The following is a 15,620-nucleotide window of genomic DNA, read 5'->3' as shown; positions in this document are numbered from 1 at the left end:
TTTACATATACTGAACTTAAAATGTTATGTAAAATGAAATATTAAATTGATAACCACAGTATTGATCAGATTCTAGCTCTATTTCAAAATATGTTACACAAGTTCGTCCGTTAAAACGACACCCAAACAAAATACAATAGTATCTTCAAATTGTCTCTGAGGAAGACGGAGAAATTAGTTGAGCATCATCAACAACAACAACAATAACAAAAAAAAAACAAAAAAAAAAAAAAAAAAAAAAAAAAAAAAAACAAAACAAACAAAAAAACAAAAGCGTCTTAAACTAAGGAATTACCTCAGACCCGCTTGACACTGTAAGCAAATAAAATTCGGACGTGGGCATAAACAGCAGTCGTAGTCTAGAACTGTTGCTTTAACCATGTAAAACCAACATTTACAGTGGTACCCTTTTATAATAAGCCTGCATCGTCCACCATAAAAAATGTAAACAAAAACCAATTCCAACTTGACGTTTTTAGGGTTTTAAGCTTGTACAGTATTGTTGAAGTTCACTGTCACATGGCTATAAAATAGGTTGCTGGTATCAGCAGGGATAAAATTTTTTTTTTTTTTTTATTGCTTGACACTGTAAGCAAATAAAATTCGGACGTGGGCATAAACAGCAGTCGTAGTCTAGAACTGTTGCTTTAACCATGTAAAACCAACATTTACAGTGGTACCCTTTTATAAAGGTTGTGGTAGCAGGATAAATTATTTACTGGGGCAGTAAGAGCAGGGCAGCGTTTTATAAATTATAATTAGAAAATGGAAAAAAAAAGATGTCCTTTTAAATAGATAGATAAATAACAACGGCATAACTGACGACATAAAAGACTAATGTGGGGGCAGGGGGAGACTATTAGATAGCATTAACTTTAATTACAAAATCCCATTTCAATTTAAAGGTAGTAAAAAAAAAAAAACTAAAACTCAGTATTTTTTTCCTTTGTTGGCCCATGTGTTATTTTTCCCCTACTTTGTACCCTTTTGTTAATGTGAGCGGCAAATCCATTTAGACCTGAGTGTGTTGTTTAGCATTATGAGACGTGATCACTATTCAAAGATGATACAGTTTAAAGATGGCCGACATAGGATTCAATATATGTGAAAAAATAAGAATATTGCAATAGACAAGTTAATTTCAGCAAATATACCCTATGGAAATTCTTTAGACCCTGGCCCTTTCTCGCATCTCTTGTTATTTCCTCTTTATAGAAATTCAATATGTCCCCAAATGAGGGGCTCTGCAGAGAACATGTATTCCTCTGAATAAAAAGCAGAGCTGGCTGCTAGATCCAAAGGCGGAGCTCATCCCGGCCTATTGGAAAGCAAAGCTGACATTGCCTTTATCAAGCAGGAATCAGTCTCCAGTCTTTCATTCATCACAAAAGGTTCAAGCATGCATTTGTTTTTTTAATGGAATCGACAAAACTGCGGATGGAGTCATACTAAAGGTCCCAGCATTGAGAAGTAGGGGTGTGTTAGTTAGAATACTTGTCTTTCACTGGGACTCCATTTCCACCTTGCAAAACACCTGTAGCACTCACCTGTGTGCAATCGGGCTGCCCCTCCCATCTGTGATTTGTTATGCAAATGAAATGCTGATGTATATAAAAGAAGCACCACCCCATTCCAGGTCCTTTTCAGTCCTAATGGACACGACAGGCATTGATAGAGGGCTGATGGCAGGGGGGCTCAGTTGACAGGTGCTTCTAGAGAAAGGCTAAAGAAAATCTTTGCTATAATTTCCACCACCAACTTATCCCTCCAGATCAATTTAAACCAGTCCTTTCTTGAAGGTGACCAACCCCCCCCATATGTCAGAGGTACAACTTTCTGGTCCAAACAAACAAGCTTGTCAATCGAAGCATGCATATTATATAATTATAAAGCCTAAAAGACTACAAGACAGTAAGATGACCAACGGTTTAAAAAAGAATGTTCATGCAATCTGTGTAGGATGTGAGGATACAACCAAATAGTTAATTGGTAATTAAATTGGACACTTAGGCAAGCCAGTATTGTGCACCTGTGTTTTATAGAAAAAGCTTGTTACTTACTATATGTGACTGAGTTCATATAATGTACTTTCACAAAAGCTAAATTCCCATGGGATTTTAAGCTGGTATTCGTTTCGTAGACACACAACCGAGAAACAAATATAATACAATACTATAACTTGTTGGGTTACTGGATGGAAGGATTTGTGCGAAGTGGAGACAGCACTGTTGAAACCTCTCCTGCAACGCGGTCAAACTTTGAAGAAGGCCCTGGTAAGCACGGCTTTTATTTACACTTCAGCTCTAAGCCAAGGCTGCTTCCTCCACTGCCTATTCGATACATTCAAGGGACTCAAAGACACTGTAAATACTGATTCATTGTTTGTATGGCTGGTCATCATTTGTGTGTTGCTTGTGTATATGTACAGTATGGTTTTTATACTTGCACTTACCATGTATGTGGGATATGGATTTATTTATTTTCATTGCTGGCACTTAAGGTGATACTGTTTCTGCTGTAGCTCCTATACAGATGGAAATAATGGGAATTTCACTAATGTGGGGCTTTAGCTTCTATAATGTTGAAAACCTCAAATGTTAGTACTGGTATCAAGTTAGTTTTTGTAGTCTTCTCAATAATAACACAAATTGCACCTAAATTTAATATTTGCATTTAAGTGAGAACTACAAATCATCTACATAGCCGCTCAGCGATTCAGTGCCTGTCTCTCCCCCGTCTATTGTCCCTGAGGCAACTTCTACCTTGCTTCACAACGTTGACTTGTTACCATGGCAACACGCTGTTAAAAGATAAGGTGGTGTTTTTAGAATGTTTTTCTGTTTTATATGCTGTTGTGCGTTGTCTGTGTGTTTTTGTTTTCTTCTATTTGAATTGTGTACGTTCTCAATGTAAAGGTCAGCTTGTGGAAGGTTACATTCTTTATTTTGGTATGATATATGCAGGTTGTCAGTATATTTTGTACTCTACTGTTGTAAATGGTTATAGTAACATATCTTATTAGCAGGCTGTGTGTGTTCGTGTGTCAAATGCATGAATTGTGAAGGACAAAGAAAAGGTACGAAAGGATACCAAGCTGTAATGCAAAACAGAAAGAATGACTGAAGAATGATGTCACCAGAGTTTAGGTATAAAAAGGCTTGTTTGTAGATCCTTAGTTAGTCCAGAGGAATGAAGACTGCACACTCTGTTGTCTCCGAAATGGGTCATTATTAAATGTTTGATCCTGCATGCTGTGTATTCGCAAACACCACGGAACCGAAGTATTACAGTAATACAGCATTGGTGGTAATAACACGTTTTTTTTTTTTTTTTTTTCCTATTTTGTAACATTTATTTCTATTCATATTTTGGTAAAATGTCCATTTTATTATTAATGCCACCTCCAAGTCATCAGAGAGTGAAATGTGATAATTGTAAAAAAAGATGAGTTGGTGGGAATTGGGTTAAATGCGTTATACCTTTCTATATATTCAATTCCATCAAAAGTTCTCAATTATAAAGTATTTTAAATGTATATCCCACGATATTCTGCAATTTAGATGCTCTCCTCCATTTCAAACAGAAATAGTGTTATCATTTTATTCAATGCCATAATTACTCTAGTTTCCGCTGATACTGTTTTTTTTTTTTTTTTTTTTTTTTTTTTTAATGTTTTTTTTATTTAGGTTAACTCCCTCCCAGCACACACTCACGTGTCCTACAGGAGGCTACGCGATTTAACCGCGCGCGTGCGTGTGTGTGTGTGTGTATTCTACAGATACTTTTTTGGTACATTACATTACTAATGCTAACTAAGCTTTAAAAATAAATAAATAAAATAAAACTGCACTTTTCCGTAAATTAGTAAAAGTAGTAGTAAAAAAATCAATCAAAACGAGAAGCATATTTCAGTGTCTGGTAGGTTTGAGTCTGTGCTCTGTGGACTTTGGACATTCTGCTGCCCTGTATCATGGTGATCATGTTGATAATTATCTGAAGTATATAAGATTAATATGGATTTTATGCCAATTATCTTTAATGAATTCCTGATTTGAACACCGTGTTGAAATCTTTGTCAGACTTACTTCATCAGTCTAGCCACCATTGGGAGGTTGGTGTTGTATTAATATACTGTGTGTGGAATCATGTGTGACAAATAGAGATGCACCATCATAATTCAATAGAAACCAACATGCCATACATGATAAAGCCTACATACAGAATAATAGATGGGCTGCAGTGGATCGGGAGGTGATTATTTGCAACAGGGTCTGGGGCATATAATCACAAGAGCTGGGCTTTATCATTGCATTACCAGGGTCATTCCCTGAAAACGATGCTTGTTAAACTGATTATCGATATCACACTTTGTCCAGTGTTATTGAGGTGGTCTGACCTAGTACACTGAAGTTTTGAACTTGCCAGTAGTCGGATATTGATCATGTATCTAATGTCACCAGAGATGGAAATTGTAACCCATTTGGAATTTTTTTTATAATGCATGGAAAAACCTCTGTGAAAATTACTTGGTTTTTACTTTTTAAAAAACTTCACAAGCTCCGAGGCAGTTTTCTTTGTTATTTTAGTTTTCTTGTTGTTTTTCTTTGGGGGATTTTTAAAATGCAGCCCGCAGTTTAAAATACGCATTTTAAGAAAATGAGTTGAGAAAATCATAACTGATTTATGACTTTTATGACACAAAATTGAGTAATTATAACTTTCTCTAGGGTGGTGAGTCAATTATAGGGCTCATCCTTATATTGTATTTGAATTATTCACAATTATTATGAAGTGGGCCTGCTTTATGAACTCATTTTTATCACCAAAATCATTTCCGAGCTAGTCAGGTCTAGAGATGGGAAAGCAATGGCCATGTTTTTAAATGGAATGTTATATTAAGCAATTAAATTAAGGTTTATACACTTTACAAATGCAGGGAAAACTGTTAATATTCCACTGCCTGCTCCAGAGATGCAATGATTTTTTATCTTGCTAGGCTCTTTGATCTTACCCTTAAACAGGAGTCAGAGCTTCAGTGAAGTGAGGTGGATTAATTATTGATAATGAATGAGATTCAGCACCGGTGAGGAGAGAGGGTCTGATTATTCACAGCCCTATACATTCTTGATATTTAACCATTGTGTTTCAAGCAAGGAGCAAGTACCAATTGGATACCATTAATGATAACCATGATATCTCAGCAGAACCATTGAGAGACTGCAAGAAACGGCAACACAGTTGTTCTGGAATACAATTCAAAGTGGTCCTGATATGGTAGTTCACTAGTAATGATATTGTACCAAGATAAATGGATTACCGGTGCATGTTTTGGTTTTATACCATAGTGATACCAAGTCAAAATAGGAAAACATTGCCCCTGTAGTACCAATGTGCTCTTGTTCTACCATTGCATTGCCGTTGTAGTTCCACACTACATTCCCATAGTAGATTAGTAAGTATAATCCCTGTCCAATCTGCATTTTACATTATGAGGCTGTTAACCCATCAAGCAGTTCTGGTTACATGACAATCCAAAAGACAAACTGTTCAAAATCACCAAATGAAGGGAGGAACAAACTGATTCCTATTGCTTATTAACAATTATTCTACACAATAACAGGGTTCAAAATAGCTCAGTTACTGTTTGTTGTTTTTAAGTAACCCACTTAAATTCAGCGGGATTACTTAGGGTACTTGTATACAATACCATCCAACAAGCATTTGGACAGATGAAAGCAGAATGATAAGGAGTTGCCTAAGGAGTTGTCCCAATTTAACCCCACTCACACCCCTTGCTTACTAAATATGTACTGTAAACCCGTATTCGTTTGCATGCCATTCATTTAAAGTAATTTGTTATGTCTTCTTAATCAAAACATTGTGCTTTATCATCTGCGTTATCATCAGAAATGACTTTATACATGAGTTCTTCATATATGTTGTTTAGGAGTCACTGTTGTTTCTGCTTACTGCCATGCTTACTAAATTTTCCAGCAAAAAGATGCTTCTCAAAAGACTTTTCCAAGCTGATTTTGAGTAAGCGAGGTAGAGAAGCATAGTTTTACAGGCTATATAAGGATGATAATCTGTTTAGGAAGACCAAGACATTAGTAAGCAGCGTGGTAAAACGGGCAACTAAGTCATTCTGCATTAAAAACATATACCCCACTACATGTTAGAAGGTAGTGATGCCTTAAAGTCAAACACAGTGACAATAAGCACATCTGAGTTTATCAGAAGCTCACCAATACCTTGATGAATAAAGAATTAAAACACAGAAGAATTGATACAAAAAATAGTCCTGTTTTGTTATGGAACAAAACAACTAATCAGGTTTCTTTGTAAGACCAGTCTACAATACTGTGCATGTACAACACCTTGTAATAGTTAAAACCATAGTGAAGCTGTAAACAAACTCATTGCGTTGTTCTGAGTTTTATATTGTGCTACTGTACTTTATATTCAGAACAATTCAATACTGTACGAAAACCCAGTTATATGTAAAGGTATGCTTTTATTTTAAAAAGGATAGAGATATTAAATGAGGTGGAAAGCAATTGTTAAAAGTGATATTAACCAAATTGTTTTACAGCTTCACAGTTACAGAAGTAATAAAAAGTATGTATATCTTTTTTCACAGACTACATTAAACTTGACCTTGACTTTATTTTAGATACTCAAGTACCACGACATGTTCTTATCCAGTACATGTACTATGGAGTATTCAAAGGTATACAAGTTGATGAGGGCCATACAGGTGAATTCTCCAGATTACCAAGGAAATAATCAGTCTCTAGGCTCCCCCTTATGAGAAAGAAAGAAAATATGCTTGGCCCGTCTACCCATGCTGACAGTATTTTGTGCTCGGATACGTTCAGTGAGTTATCAATTGAAATCCAGCCTCTATATTAATCCCTCTAATTACCCATAAGGAATAGGGCCCTGGAGAGGCCAGTGGTGTTGAGAGGAATGGCTTGCATTGAGCAGAACATTTCTTCAGCATCTCATCAATTTCCGGAAAAAAAAGGAACCCCTCTGAGCTTGGAGACAGCCTCATCTGTCTGGCTACTAGACAGGAATACTGTACTAAAGCACAGGAGAATTGCAAGGGCTTGTTAGGCTTTGACAGGCAGGAACCAACCCCCCAATTATCTCTTTTTACATCAATCCAAAGTTAATGCCTCTCGCCTGAGAGACGATGGGAAGCTCCATCCACCAACCTCAAATGTCGGTTTGGGATGCAATGTTGGTTTGGGATTACTGCAACCTCAATCCAGTGCTGCATCTTTTGCTCTCTTATATGAAAAAAAAATAAATAAATTACTCAGTTACCCTAAGTTTCAATATCCATAGCTGTATTTATTATATACTTGTCGATTAGTGTTTCTTTAAATCAGCTGCTATGGGTATAGCATCTACTTTTGTTTAAACTTATAATGATCTAAATAAATATCTATTTCTTAGCCAGATTCTTAACCCTTTTTACACCTAATTATAATTAGTTGATTTCTAAGTCCCTCCCAAGAGTGGTGAAAATACACATTCGACTTCAGAAGGATCAAAATTGCCGTCAAGTACGTGAATGCTCTGTCCAATCACTTTGAGTGCAAGAAACGCATTTTCATGGTTTTATCTTCCCTCTTCCGAATACCAACACCCATAATCAAATAAGGAACAGCTTAAAACTGATCATCTAAACTCTTTCTTTCTAGCATGTATTATCCGCTTTCGTCATTTTAGGTTTTTGGTTTAACGGGCCGTCTTCCTCCATGCAATGTAAGTGACCAAGCCCCTGTAAAGCCTGTACATATACAGTTAGCATGAGGCAACAGTCTACAGAAGCTCTGCAATGTTACTAGGAACCCAGTGATAATGATGGTATTATGGCTGCTGAGAACCAAGTTATAAACAGCTGTTATTTTTAAGCAAAACCAACAACAATAAGTCTACACAACAAAGTGAGAGAAAGGTGCCCATGTTTCATGACCATCACTCTATATCCTGAACACACTAAATGGCTTCAATTGACAGTGTCAGCTTCTAGCCAATATGGTTCCCAAGAAATGCTCACGTAGAGCAAAAGTCCCAGCAAAGCCTTGCATTCTGAATTGACACAGAGTGACCCATATGTTTTCTTTATTACATTATTGTTAATATTTCCAACTCCATGTTTTTTTCTCCTGTGTTCTCTGCAATGCCTTTGCCTTAGTTTATGACCCCCCCCCCCCCCCCCCCGCCACCTTCAGTTAACAGTATGCTCATCTGTCTTCAATACATGAAATACTGAGGCTGAGTGCATCTCATGTTGTTTTCCCCTCATCCTTCTGTCAAAGAAAGTTCACAGGGTAAAACTTCCACAGCCACAGAGAAATTGGATTGATTTGAGTCATACATCAGGAAGGCTATTAGGGATTATTAAAGAGCATGTCATTTTTGATAGACAGTCGTGGTAGCCAGAAACACTTACAGGGTCTATTCAATTAATCTAATGATGAGGGACCTAAATGGAACCCTTCCTGGCATTTAATATATTTTCACAATGTAAATACAATAAAAGGATTCACATGCACTGTCAGATACACAAAGGCTCCTATATTAATAACAGCGATGGTTTTTAGAGCCCTCGCTGTTTAGATCAATTGAATGCTCATGTGTGTAACACATTGGCAAAGTGCTCATAATGAAAATGTTTCCAGGCAGGCCAAGTCACATGACAGTGCCCCATGTAGTTGTGAAGTTCTGGGCTAATTACCATGTGCCAGGCCAATTGTGAGGCTGTGTGTTCTGTAATGTTGTTTTTTTCATATGGTTTGTAAATAAATATATATATAAAGAACACGAGAGAGAGAATGAGGAGAGGTTATGCCACCTTCCAACTGAAAAGATCAAATTTATTTAGCCTTGGACTCTTCACCTTCACCAGTTGTGAGGTGAAGCGAAGATCTTAGCCTAATGAGTACAAAAGAACCCTATATTTTCAGTTGGGCCATGGCATATTAGATTTATTCTCTATTCAGCTGGGACTATGCTGTGTCCTTCCGGCAGTCTGCAATGACTTACTATTGGTTGTATGACTGAAGGAACTTTCAATTCATTGGTTCTCTGCATTGTTGCCAACTCCACAAAGCAGGAATTCACCAGATAAACCTCACTATCTTGTTAGATGTCGCTATTTAGAAAAGGACAATTTACCAAGTATTCAAGATAGTAAATCTCAAGAAGTCGCTAGATGTTGCTATTTAGAGAACTTTATGACAAGGAGAGTGTTCTAGTGACAATTTTTGATGACTTTATATTATAAAGTAACTTATAAAGATGTTCCACATCGTAAACTGATATATACTTCTTAGAACATACCTACAATCGCTCCACATCTAAATCTGTATAATGTCTCAGGCCCATTCTCCTTCTTTGGATGTAGATGGTTCTTGATTACTGGTACAAAGTTGAGGATGCTAACCGTGGCTGGATGGCTGTGTTGCTTTAAAAGTGGTTCTGTGAACAACGAACCTTTGCAGACAGTTCAGCTTTGTAATAACTGCAATAGGCTTTGGTTGGGTTGCCTTCCACAGGTTTTATTCAACCCTTAAATTGCAGGTGAGACTGCAACTCCTCTCGGAATCACCGAGTGTATTGTGCGTTGTCTTTTGACATCTCTATTTGAGGTAGACTGCAAAAATGATTTTAAAAATACATCAAAATGACCACTACTGCTTTTGACATGTTCCTTTCCCTAACTACCTGCCATGAGCAAGTAACGAAACAACGTGAATAATCATCAGGGCATGTTAACGTTTTACAGATGTGATGACGTTGTCGTGCTGTACAACAGACTATTACTTCACAGGATGGGAGAAGTGTGGTGTATTGAGCTGCCTGTGACCAGGGAGTGTGTGTGGAGCCGAGTGTGAGTGGAGAGCGCCAAATTGTATATGGAACGGGGGAGCGGAGCGGGGTAGTTGCTGTTTCAGAGCTGGACCGGACATTTCTGGCCTGCTCTTTCACATCACTGAGAAGAACTGAGCACGGTTTTATTTTTTTTAAATGCATGTTTGATACAAACAAGCTCAGAATATAGCTAATTTGATACGAATCACATGCAAAGTTTGAAATAAATGAGTACGCCGCAAAGACATCATGGGAACCTGTCAAAACCTAAAACAGAGAGTGAATGAAACTCAACAATCAACACTCTCACTCCCAATCTGTGAGGCCGCTGTATAACAAAATCAGTGTGCTCCGGACTGGATGGTTTGGCAGTTCATTCCAGGCTCGGAAGTCGGCCATCCAGAAAGGGGGCGGAGTCACAATACCAGAAGTCATCGCCATTGCGGTAGGTGATGTGTCAGTCATGGATTGGAGGAAATGTGATTGCACTCGCTACTGAAGGGGGCGTGACTAAGGATATATCAGGGGATGTGGCGAAGCAATCTGTTCCTTTGTTATAGTTAAAGAATGACCTGTAAAGGAGCGCAGCAAAAATATAACCGTGAGTGTTTTATGTTGTTTTATATGTCTACTAAACTGTTACATTTATCATTTGTAGACGGTTAACTATAATGACAGCTGTTGTTAAAAACCACCCGGACCACTCTACACCATTGTTGTCACTAGTATTGTATGAATTCACCACTTGCGCTAGGAGCACCCACTGTTGGACTTGTGATCGTGTGTGTGCAATAAGTGTGTGTAATTATTGTTATTATTTCATAATTGTTATGATTATACATATCATTCTGCAGAGCCAGGTATTATTATTTTTGATTTGCAAGCATGCAACCTGGCCAAATAAGAACTGTTTTTAACCATGAACTGTCTTGTGTCTGTCATTCCTGAGCACTATATCGCTTCTATACCTGCGCACTGCATACCACTTTGCCACAGTGACACACACTGTACTTTTTACAGCTGTGTGTTGTGTGCTGTATTGTGCTACTTTATTAGTCAATGCTGACAACAGTATTTTACAACAACTTTTACAAAGAAGGCGTGACTGAGGGCATATCAGGAGATGTGGCCAAGCAACCTGTTCCTTGGGTATGGTTATGGAAAGACCTATAAGGATGAACTGTGTTACAAAGAAACCGTGAGTTTTGTGTTTTTTTGGGGTTTTTTTGCCTGTCTATTTAAACTGTTATATTTATCATTATAGAAGACTAAACTCCAGGAGCTGTAGCTAAACCGCCAGCAATTAAACCCGGACTCCACTTCACCATTGTACACGAATAAACCTGTAAATCACCACTTTCACAAAGAGCACTCACTCTGGGCTTGTGACCGTGTTGTGTTTGCATGTGTCTTGTTTAGTGCATTATTATTTCGGGTCTGAACCCCGTGGTTTCCCTGAGCGATACACATGATTGTGTAGAGCCAGGTATTATTATTTACCAGCAGATAAAGAGCTGCTTTTATACCGTGAACTGTCTCGTATCTATCATTCTTGAGTACCGCATCACCACTGCACCTGTGCACTACAAACCACTTTGCCACAATGATATAGGTGGTGTTCCTTGAATGACTGCATGAATCGCTTGAAAAATGTACCAGAAATCATCACTGGAGTTATCTGTCCTGTACCCTGTACCGGCCATGGAAACCAGCCACAAACTTTAAAATGTAACAGCCTATAAATCAAAACACACATTAAGTGCTGTTCTGTGTTTGAGACTTAATTAAGTACAGAAAGTAACAACTGCTGCATATCAACTCCCCTGCCCTGCATTTCCTGGGCCTCAGGTTAAAGTAATGAAGAGATTAATGTTCTTAAAATATCTCATTCTGACGGCAGCCCTTTGAAGTTCCCTTCAGATAGGTTTGAACTTCTGCTTTAACTGCAGAATGCTCTGCATAATGTGGTGTATACAGCATATAAATACTGTGTTTCTGTATGTCATCGCAGGCTGCCCTAGAGTCTGGAATCTCTCCACTCTTGCTAGATCATGTCAAGCCCAGAGAAGCTTTTCAATGCTGTTCAGATCAAACGGACGCAGGCTATGAGTCAATTACCGATTTATTTCTGTCAATGAGAATTCATTAATTGATTAACAGTTGGTTTCACAGACTCTGGTTAGCGCTAATCTTGGAGTATTTTAACTAAATTAACATTAGATTAGTGCTTATCTGGATCTGTGAAACCAGTCATTTCACCATGGTCTTGACACTGTAGCACATGGTAATGTTATACCTTCCTTGGTACTGCCAGTCGAAATTTGTTCATACCACTGGCATGTCAAAATGATACCACAGTGGTACTAATATACCATACTACCATTGTAGCGCCACACTTCCCCTTCGTACAGGACCATTGCACTGCATGTGAAGATCATTGGGCAACGTAATCTGTTAGTCATTTTTAACTAACGTTCAACCTTGAGGATTGATAGGATTTCCCATATAACAGTAACGTTTAATATCCTCAATTTGTATTCCAGGTCAATCCGCTAATCTAGATTATGCCATTTTCTTCTATGGCAGTTCTGATTTGTTTTGCCTCCAGTCGTTCTGTCAAAGGAAATTTTTAGCTTCTGTATCTAGAACCTTCTATGGCTATGTGAGGCGAGAGTGTATTAAATGGAATGTCCAGACAGTAATTTATGTGTACAGAAATAAAATAATTTATTTTTATTATCTATACACAACAAAATAATTAAATAACAAAAGAAAACAAAATGGTGTGAGGGAAGGAGTGCAGGGGTGAAATCCAAAACAGACCGTGATAACTCGTCTTTAATCGTCTTCGTGGCAACCCATACATAAACAAAAAAAGACAAAAGAAATGTTAGTGTTTTTTGTTTTAAAAATCCCGCTGCACCAAACTAGTCTCTCCCTCCACCCGTTACTCCTCCTATTTTACTTTCGGACCCACCCCGAACACAGTAGTACGTTCCCTTTAGTATGTAATGTCCCGCCTCTGTAGTCAGTGGAACACCAATCCCCAACCGACACGTGTCCTTATCCGTCACTTGACTCCAGTGGCTGGAATTTACATACTCGTACTTCCGCCCCTCACCAAGGTGCCGCCCCTCAAAAAGATGACTTTTGCCATGGTCACGAGATCTTGGTAAGGGAAGTCCCGAGTTGGTTTGATGCCATCTACTGTCGGGAGGCTGAATCACACACCGAAATCCCTTTGACTCATCACAGGCTACTTTCACAGAAATACAGTGGGGGGGGGGGGGGGGGGGGGGGGGCATTTATAGTAAATGAATGGAACATGTCATTTGAAGCTCCTCTTAAAAAAATACAATTCTGACTAGACATTTAACACATATGCCAGTAGATATATCGATGGGTGTTCACTTAAAGGGTGCCATTATGGATTTTTGAGATCCATTATAAATGTACAACATATTTGTTTGCGAATGCAAATAAAACAGGTCAACTCTCTCTCTCTCTCTCTCTCTCTCTCTCTCTCTCTCTCAATTTCATCTGGTGCTCATCCCCAGTTTAGGGTACAGATTGCATTAGGCAGACATTTAGGAGGCAAACCCTCGAACACATTAGAGCATAATTTTCATAATATTCTAGGAGGATTCTGGTATGGAAAATCAAGCAGATGTTACTGCTGACGATCAGCGCAGACTCATTACTGTACACAAATTGAAAATGGGGCATAACTAAATAGAAAAAAGGTACACAGTTAACCAGGAGAGCAGGATACAGGCAAGTGACAATTAACAGAAGAGTCCCTCTTTAATATACAATGCGTATTGTTTAATGACTGTGCAAGAGTGCATGTTGCACAGAAGTCTTTTCTTTTTACGCAGCAGGAGATGTGAATTTTTGTCAGGCATCTTAAATGGTTGGCAGAGGGCTAAATTATAGGATTGCTTTCTTCAGACGCTGCACCACTGGAAGGAATTTCCTGGCAGATAGTCACTGCTGAAGACAGCCACAATTAGGCACTGCCTGTTCAAACCAGGCATTGCTTGTTCAAGCAAAAGCATAAGCTACAGTGAGCTGGCAATATAAACACTGCCGAGTGACTTTTTTTAGAAAACTGATTCATAAAAGGCTGACTACCCCTTGCAGCATTAATTATAGCCCTAGATGTCATCTTCTTGACATACAGTGAATTGGAGATATTTAAAAAAACATCTGGTGTTGCTTCATCACTGAAATTGTTTTGAGGTGGAGTTAGGGTGCCCACCCATCCCTAATTCGGCAGGACAGTCCCAAAATGTAAAGATCAAGGCTTAATGCCTCCGGGACGGCATTTGTCCCAAATTCATAGACAAAGTGCAATCTTACAGTTTAGCACCACAGTCAAACCACAGCATACCTGTTTGTAGTGCATCATAGCAACACCCCAGCCTCACTATATTGCGAGGCCCGACACTCGCCAGTTTAAAAAATAAATAAATAAATAAAATAAAAAATACCAGTATGTGTATATCCAGGCGTGCTCCCAGAAATCTTTCCCATAACACGACATCCCATTGCATGCCCATAACGACTCTGCGTCAAAATGCTGTAAAGTGTTTCAGTCACAGTGCTGCACTTCTGTTCTTTCCTAAGTTTCCCTTCTAAAAATGAATAAACACAGCGCGCTGCCAGCAACACAGAACAGCAACTACAGTGACAGTCAAATAGTCCACAACAATAAAAGCTACAAATAAACCTATTTGAAATACAGACTTAAAGGAAAAACTAGTTCAAAAATATTTTATGCTGGTTCCATTTATAATCATTTTACTCTCACAATCACTACAACTAATGAATTCTCATTAAGTTGCATTAATATTTCCTCATTGACCGATCAATTGATTATTTGATTAAGCCAGGGAAATTGTAAACACTATATGTATTTTTTTTCAATATTACTGTCCCAATCTTCGTAGACACACCAACAGAGCACTATTTATCAGCCTTTCTAATAAAATAGCAATAAAACTGAATAGTGAGCAGACTTTGCCAGGGGCTAAATTTGCTGTCTTGCTCTGAGTTAAGCAACTGTCAGCACAGGTTTCAAAGCACTGCTTTTAGGATTCTACTGAAGGCTGATTTGAACCACTTGGAAAGCTTATCCAAGAAGATGAGGCTGTTTAGTTGAAAGTTAGTCATTGTATGTGTGCAGAGAACTGGGCCAGAGGAGTGAACAGCTTCTTACTAACTGAATAATGTGATATATACAGTATATAATTATCCCCTGGCAGAGACATGGATATACATAGCAGAGGTGTTTATATGTTACAGATATTTAGAGAACAGCTTGTGCAACTGAGCTGGAACTTGTTAAGAACCTTCTTTACCGAGGGTTATTGAGTGTTGCCCAATCTGGGGGTGTACAGAGTCTTTGGTCTGCCAGACTGTCTTTTGTCATTTTAGATTTTTGAATATATACATAGAGAACTGCTTGTCCAATTGGGATACAACTATGGACATTCTTTAGCAAAAGTTAGAAAAAATACCGGGTATTAGAATCTGGCACCCTGTTTGTCTCCATCGTACTAAGTTTTTATACAGAATACAGTACTTCTAGAGATGCTTTTATTCAATTATTATAAAACTTGGTCGGGACATTCTTTAGTGCAAACTATCAGACTCTGGGAGTATGTGAATGAAGGCACCTGTCTGTCTGTTTGCTTGACTGCCTGTCTGCCTGCCAAATGTACATTTGT

Source organism: Polyodon spathula, chromosome 23 (assembly GCF_017654505.1).
Source record: "Polyodon spathula isolate WHYD16114869_AA chromosome 23, ASM1765450v1, whole genome shotgun sequence".
Lineage (NCBI taxonomy): Eukaryota > Metazoa > Chordata > Actinopteri > Acipenseriformes > Polyodontidae > Polyodon > Polyodon spathula.
This window is presented reverse-complemented; position numbering follows the sequence as displayed.